We start from the raw sequence: 7,987 nt of genomic DNA, 5'->3' as shown, positions 1-7,987 counted from the left end.
ACATTTTTGCCAACTTATCCAACTAAGTCAATTTGCTACAGAAATAAATACAAATGTATTATACCATAGTTGCAAAACTCTTAATGTGAAATAAAAAGTATGTTATCATTTATCAAAATAATAAGAACAAAAATAGAAAATAATTCTCAAAAGTATGCACAAAACCATAGAGGGTACATACTATCTTTAACACAAATAATCAGAAATATTGCATATTTTTTTCACCACTTGGATGTTTTAATGGGAAAACAATGCAAAGTAAAGTAACAGGTTTCCACTAAGAGGCTGCTGTGGTGATATGAGCAAAGGCAAAACTGGAACGGATATATTTAAATAATAAATCAGTGATTCAAAAGGCTTCTTATTTGTAATACAAACTTACAATATTCAGAGTAATAGTAAAAGAAATAAATCAAAGGTCATGTTATTATGATACTAAACTGCAAATATATGAAATGATAGAAAAAAGGACATTAGGTAACATGCCAATTTCTATTTCAGTCTAAACTATAAATAAACTAGACTTCAAAATATTTAATAACTACCTCTGCCACATTATTACCGATAAGACTACATTTTATTTATTATAGATACACTGATGGTTGAATAAGTTTATGATAAAATTCCCAATATCTAATATACTTTAAAAACTTTTCTTCAAAATCATGAAAAGAAATCAAAGCTTCTATTTGTATTACCTTAACAGCTTTTTGAAAGTAATTAAAAGAAGTTAGATTCATATAAAATCATAAGAAATGAAGGATGTAAGATGTAAAAAAACATAATAATTTTTAATTCATCATTGTATCACTTGTCTAGAGAAAAATTATGTTGCATTTTCAAAATCTTGAGGGTACTCTGGGATTTCTTTTTGTAATTAGGGTTCTTATTTCTAATGAACCTACACTGACACATCATAATCACCTAAAGTTCGTATTTTAGATTAGGGTTCACTCTTAATGTTGTACATTCTATACAGAGTTTGAATGAATATATAATGACTTGTACCCACTATTTTAGCATAATACAGAGTATTTTCACTGTATTAAAAATCCTCTGTGTTCTATTTATCATTCCTCCTAACCCAAACACCTGACAACCACTGATCTTTTTACTATCTCCATAATTTTGCCTTTTCTGGAATTTCATAGAGTTGGAATCATATAGTATATTCTCCTTTCAGACTGACTTCTTTCACTTAGAAATATGCATTTAAGGTGACTCTATGTCTTTTCATGGCTTGATAGCTCATTTCTGTTTAGTGATGAAAAATATTTCATTGTATGGACATATCACAGTTTATTTATGCATTCGCTTACTAAAGGACATATTGGTTGCATCAAAGTTTGGGTAAATATGAATAAAGTTGCCATATATATTCGAGTTCAGGGTTTGTCTTCTTATTCTCTTGACATTGTCTTTCATTGAACAAATATTTTTAATTTAATGAAGTCCAGCTTATCAATTATTTCTATCATAAATCATTCCTTTGGTATTTTATCACCACACCCAAGATCATCTAGGTTTTCTCCTATGTTAAGTCTGTGATACATTTTGAGTTAATTTTTGTGAAAGGTGTAAGGTCTATGTGTTGATATATTTATTTTATTTTATTTATTTATTTTATTTACATGTAGATGTCTACTTTTTCTAGCACCATTTGCTCAAAAGACTCTTTGTTCCATTGGATTGCCTTGCTCCTTTGTCAAAGTTTAGTCGACTATATTTATGTTGGTCTATTTATAGGCTCTTTATTCTGTCACATTTATCTAATTGTCTATTCTTTTGACAATACCACACTCATGATTACTATACCTTTATAGTAAGTGTTGAAGTTGGGTAGTGTCAGTCTTCTAACTTTGTTCTTCTCCTTCAATATTGCATTGGCTATTCTGAGCTTTTTGCCTCTCCATGTAAATTATAGAATCAGTGTATCTAGCTCCACAAAATAATTTGCATTTGTGTTACTTCTATATTTACAAAAGGAGATTTACTGAAAGATATGATTGGACATGGTATCTTCTTATAAACATTAGAGAAAAATCAAAACTCAAAATGAAAGAAGGAAAAGACACAGTAAGGGAGAATCTACCACAATGTGAAAGTTCCAATTAACCAGCAAACTGCACTGGACCAAGATCCTTATCCTTACTTAGCCATTAACCTAAACTACTCTAGTCTATTCACTTAACCTCTCTTTCAGTAGTTGCAAAGTTGAGAATTAGACTGGATAACCTGCAACCTATTGGTTCTAAAATCAAAAGATTAATAAAAAGGATCAATTAATAAGGCAAATAATGTTTTTATTGCGGTTTTTATTTTTCACGAGCTTCATGTATTATTTTATTCCTTTTTTTAAGTTTTATTTTTAATTCAAAAAGTAATACCTGTACAGAGTAAAAAAATTAAAACCACAACAGTAAGCCTCTTTCATAGGCCACAGATTCAGTTCTCCTCTACAGAGACAAACAAAAATTTTTGTGTGTTCTTCCATATATTTTGATGTCTAATTTTAAACAAACTGGAATATATTGTATATGGTGTTGTTAAATGTATGTTTTTCACTTAACAGAATATAGTGGCTCCTTTTTCCATATTTGTATACAAAGGTTTAACTCAATATTTTTTGAAAGCTGAGTATTATTTCATTGTATTAATTTAAAATATCACACTGATTTTGTAGTTTATTTTAAGCTTCAACATAAATCAGGAAAAATTAACCAAGCTTTTACAGTGAATCACATAATAATATAAAGTAGCAACCACTAACAAACGGTATTGAATACTTAACATTTATCTAATACTTTATGCATGAAATTCCAGCCTAAAATTCACTCTAAATTTATGACTTGACTAATCATAAAAACAAAACAATACATAATATTTTTTGTCAGCCTTCAAAGAAGCAAAGTATTTCAGTAATTTGAGGAAATAAAATATTAGCTAAAAATAATGAATTTGAAAAGTTAACTATGGAAAAATATTCCCAAGGGTTATAAAATATCCAAAAGAAGAACTATATAATTAAAGTTTTACTAAATAAGACTCAAAACAGAAAGTTAAAAAAGTGAAATCCAAATTGCTAAAGGAGTTTGGCTCTTATGATTCTTTAGTCAGATTTGCATGTGCATTTCATAGCAGATGCTCATTTACTGCTGGTCATGATTTGATGCAGGTCTTGAAGACACATGCAGCACTGGGTTGTTGCACTGAACCAACAGGTAAGTTATATTTCAAAGCATATGAATGTATAATGATATGAAAAAATTAAAACCTAAGGTAAGTATTCACTTAAATTTGAAATGGTTCTGAGTGAAATCCTTTTTTTTGAAAATTACAATGTATTCATAAAATAATTTGAAACTTATCAGACATTTATGGTGCACTTGTGGTATGTACTATCCCACATCTCTAATATAATTTCATCAATAACTGTGTAAGGATCATTATTGTTATTACTATTAATGTTTTCATTATTATTATTATCTAATGATTGCCTTAATGCCTAGTACATAGAAAGCATCCTATAAATATCTATTTAAAAAACAAGTGAATGAATACAATTGTATTTTACGAGGGAAGAAGCAGATTCAGAGTAATTAACCCAACAATAATCGAGCAACTATACATTAACAAAATTAGCTACACTATCTCCTTCTTATATGAGTCTCAGAGAATACAGTATTGCCTATTTAAGACAAAATTCACACTCATTTCTAGTGCTTTTAATATGGTCAACAACTCAAAAACATTCAGCAAACACATTAAGTCAACCAATATTTGGAGAACTGGATGTCAGTATTTGAGAGAGTCAAAGAGGACACTCTTGATAAGCTATTAGTAAAATATCATAGATAAACATGAAACAAGTAGAATAAAATTTAAATGAAGTTTTCAATGATTTTGTAAGTTGATCAAGTATAAAAAGTAGAAGCAAAGAAACTAAGAACTACATCAACAAAATAAATTATGAAAGGTATACCAGTTACTACAATTGTTGATTTCAGAACATAATAGAAACAGGATATGAATAAGGAATTAGAAGTGTATTTTTAATAATTTATATTTATATTCTCAATGTGAGCAATGATCAAGTAGAATCATTAATAGTCAAGCTTGATCATAGGAGAGAAAAAAAATAGATGACATGATCAAAAAAAATAAAACTTTACCCAAGTGGAAGTATTATAGAATTCTAAACCCAATCTTGAGAGAGAAATGTGCTTTTGTTTTGAGAGATGCTATTAGTATTAATCATTGGGTAATATAAAGGTAGCATGACATAATAATAGTTGGAAAGGAAACACTTACTGGATGCATATTTTGTGGTAAGTTACTTTACTTTGATTACTCACACAACATTGCAGAATAGTATCCCCAAAATACAAATGAGGAAACCAAGTTGAACTGGAATCATAACAGCATTATCCTAGTGCAGGCTCTTCCAGTTATGAACTCCATGGCTCTGGAAGAAATCACAGCCTCCCTGAGCGTTAGTTTCTTCACCTGTATTATAAACACGATACTTTCCCTGCTGACTTTCCACAGTTGTTCTGTGACAGCAATTACATAACATATAGAGTCTCTACATTGTAGAAATCGTTTCACAAATACAGGAGTTTATTACAGTTGCAAAAGTCATGTTGATGGAATCAACATGAGCAACAGCAAAGTGGTTAAGAGCTCAGCCCCTGGCATCACATTAGGTGTGCATCTTGGCTATGTTATTTTCTACCTGTGTAACCTTAGAAAACTCTTTAATCTCTTTGTAGCTTAGTTTCAATATTGGTATAATGAGAACAATAAAAATGTCTATCTTATAGAAACATTGTGAGTATTAAATGATACAACAACATTAAAAGTCAAACTCATTTCTGTGTGGAGAACCAGTCTCTGGATATCTTTGCCAATTTTCACCAATGACTAAATAATTTGTTTATTTAATTCTGTTCATATCAACAAACATTTACACAAAATCAACACTCTGAAAAATACTATGCCAGATACTTCTGGGGATGCAAAGATGAATAGGATAGAATCTCTGCACTCTGAGAAATTAGCCTGCAGAGAGAAATAAACACATAAATAATCATAATAAAAGACAGAGTGTGATATATGGGCGTATCAGAGAGAAATTTCTGCTGTACTTTGTACAGCAGAAACAAATATTTAATCACCTTCGTTCATTTTAGACAACCCAGCCCCTTGGTCAGTGGTAACTGAAGGATAACATATAGGGCAATATTTTTAAAATTGATGAATACAATAAAAATGTATACTCATAATCTGTCTTTTGTTCCAATATGAAATGAAGATGTATCTTTTATATTGAAACTACTAGCCATTAGGCTGTAGTCTCTGGAAATTAACATAATATAACTGGTCCATGGACTTGAAATTATTTTTCCCAGAATGCAAATAGATATGTGTTAATCTGTTCATAGTCTCTTATTACTATTACAGCCTATATTAAAGACAGGTATCAATGCTTGGGAATAAGTCTTTAAGCATGAAACCAATCAAAGATAAAAGACATGTAAGAGATTGAAGCTGAAATCTCATTTCTCTAGGTTGGTATTAGGTAATCAATCTGTTGAATTCAGATGCCCAGACACCACACTGAAAAAAAGTTGTTATTTTTCCTTTTCCTGTGCAAGGTCAGCAAGTATTTACTCTAGATCTATGAAGTTCAGATTGTGTATACTTCAGCTCTTCATCAAAAATTCAATTAAACTATCAATAACACACCACTTCAATACCATCCCGTTTATACTGTAGAAATGACCTTTTCCTGTTTCTTTGCTAGAATTTTTCATTGATAGCTATTACTTGCAACAAAATTTAAGCATCTTGCCTACATTTATGCAATAACTAAGCTCTTAATTTGTCCTAGTCCTACGGTTTCTCTTATTTTTAAATTGATTCTAGATAAATTTTTATAGTGCTCATCAGTTTTCAAAGTACTTTCATTATGTTACATTACGTATTCTTTGAGTTATCAAGGGGCTGTGCAGCTCAAATGAGTGAAAGCCAAAAAAGTTTGATTCATATTCGAAATATAGTAGGAATTTCTCTTTGATGCCTCTGTATATCACACTCTATCTTAAATTATAATTATTTCTGTGTTCATCTTATAAGACTCTGAGTCTTCAGAGTGCAGGGATTCTACCAGTCATCTTTGCATCCTCTAATGTGCAAGTACATTCCAATGGGCAAGTTTATTACAAGCCAGTGGTTACTTAATAAGAGTTTACTGGGAAAAAATATCACACTCCACAATATGTCTCCCATCTACCTAAATTCCAATCTCATCTCTTGATATTCTCTTATACGTCAGCTATGCTCAGGTAGATCCAAAGCTGAGGAGTTAAAGGGACGAGAGAGACTATTTTGTCTCATCTCCAGATATTCTACATTAGTAAGTTGTAAGTAGAGTTCAGAAGTATACACACACTAAGCTGATATTCTCAACTCTAAAACAAGTAAAACTATTTTCTATTCTACAAGGCCACTTTGCAATTTTCTACTCCAAGTTTTTTTTTATTATTATCACTGTAAAATAGACAGTTCCTTCCCAGATCACTGCTTCTCAATGCCCATCTTAAATAACACCTCCTGCATGAAGCTTTTCCTGATTTATTGCTTTTCTAAAATCTTTTATGACATTTTCTTATACTCTTTTTTAAATACTTATCATAATCTGTCTTGTAATACAGGCATCTGCATAACTGTTATTCCCATTAACAAATATGACATAATAAATATAATCTCTTTAAAGGAAGGAACTGTCTTAAACTTTTAAAAAACTCTAATAGACTGAGTATAATGCTTAATATAAAGATAGTTCATTTTTTAAAAAACCAGATGTTACATCATTTTACACTATTTAGTTCCTAGTATTGTCCCTATAATTATCCAAGTTGAAGTTAGTTAGCATCTGCCTCTAAACAGTTTAAACATTACATAAGATCCTTATAGGTCAAAAGATATAAGTAAGCACCCAAACTCACCTTAAATGTGCCTTTCTTCTAAACCAAATGTGATACACCACTAAATGCTAGAACGCCTACTTTGTTCCACTGGGCCACATAAAGTTGGAAGTTTCTAATTACCAGCAACAGCAGCACACAGCTTTTACATAATAACTTAGTTTTATGTAACATCATTGCTCTGAACAAGGGCGAGATGTTAATAGACAGAGTGAAATGAACTACGTGCATGGACATGACAGGAAGCAGCACCTTTTGGCACTGCTGTCATTTGAGGAAGGGGTACTCATAGTCCCAGGAACAAGGCCTAGAAATAAGGTTCCTGGGTCACCCCATCCTGTAGTGCTTTAGTGGATGAGAAAAGGGGCAGCTTGCTTAATTAATCAAGGTTGATTCTGACACCCATTCCTCATTCAATGCAGCAGGAGAAATGAGCCCTGAGGCTAAAAGGAAGTCATCCGTGAACCTCTACTCCAGCTCCTTATTTTATAACCCAATCTCCCTGACACCCTGAACTTCCTATTATAGTGGCTTCATCCTTCCTCCTTATACCGTTCTGCTCCCTTATACCATTATAGACTTACACCATTACTGAAACATGAGCCATTGATATTCCTTTTTCTTCATTCTTTATTTTTAAACATCTCTTCTTATCTTCCCAAATGTCTGTTTTCTGCGACACGAATGATTTTTATATAGCCAGTAGGCCCCTTCCTCCTGTTGCCTTACAAACTATCAGGCAATATCACTAACGCCTTGAGGTATTCTGGTATCATGGGAACATGCAATCAAATTTTCCGATCCTAGTTCAAAGGAATATATTTTTCTAAGGTTGATAAAAGATCACCTTACCAATCCTCCCAACAAAAAATAAACATAAAAACAATCTATCTTACATTATTGTAACAATTTTCCTAGTTATCCTCTTCTTCCCTCTTTACCGTTAAAATTATAACTACTACACTGAAGTGCCAGGAGCCTCAGCCAAAGAATCATAA

This window comes from Pteropus alecto, unplaced genomic scaffold (assembly GCF_000325575.1).
Source record: "Pteropus alecto unplaced genomic scaffold, ASM32557v1 scaffold79, whole genome shotgun sequence".
Taxonomy (NCBI): Eukaryota; Metazoa; Chordata; class Mammalia; order Chiroptera; family Pteropodidae; genus Pteropus; species Pteropus alecto.
Note: the sequence above shows the minus strand (reverse complement) of the source record.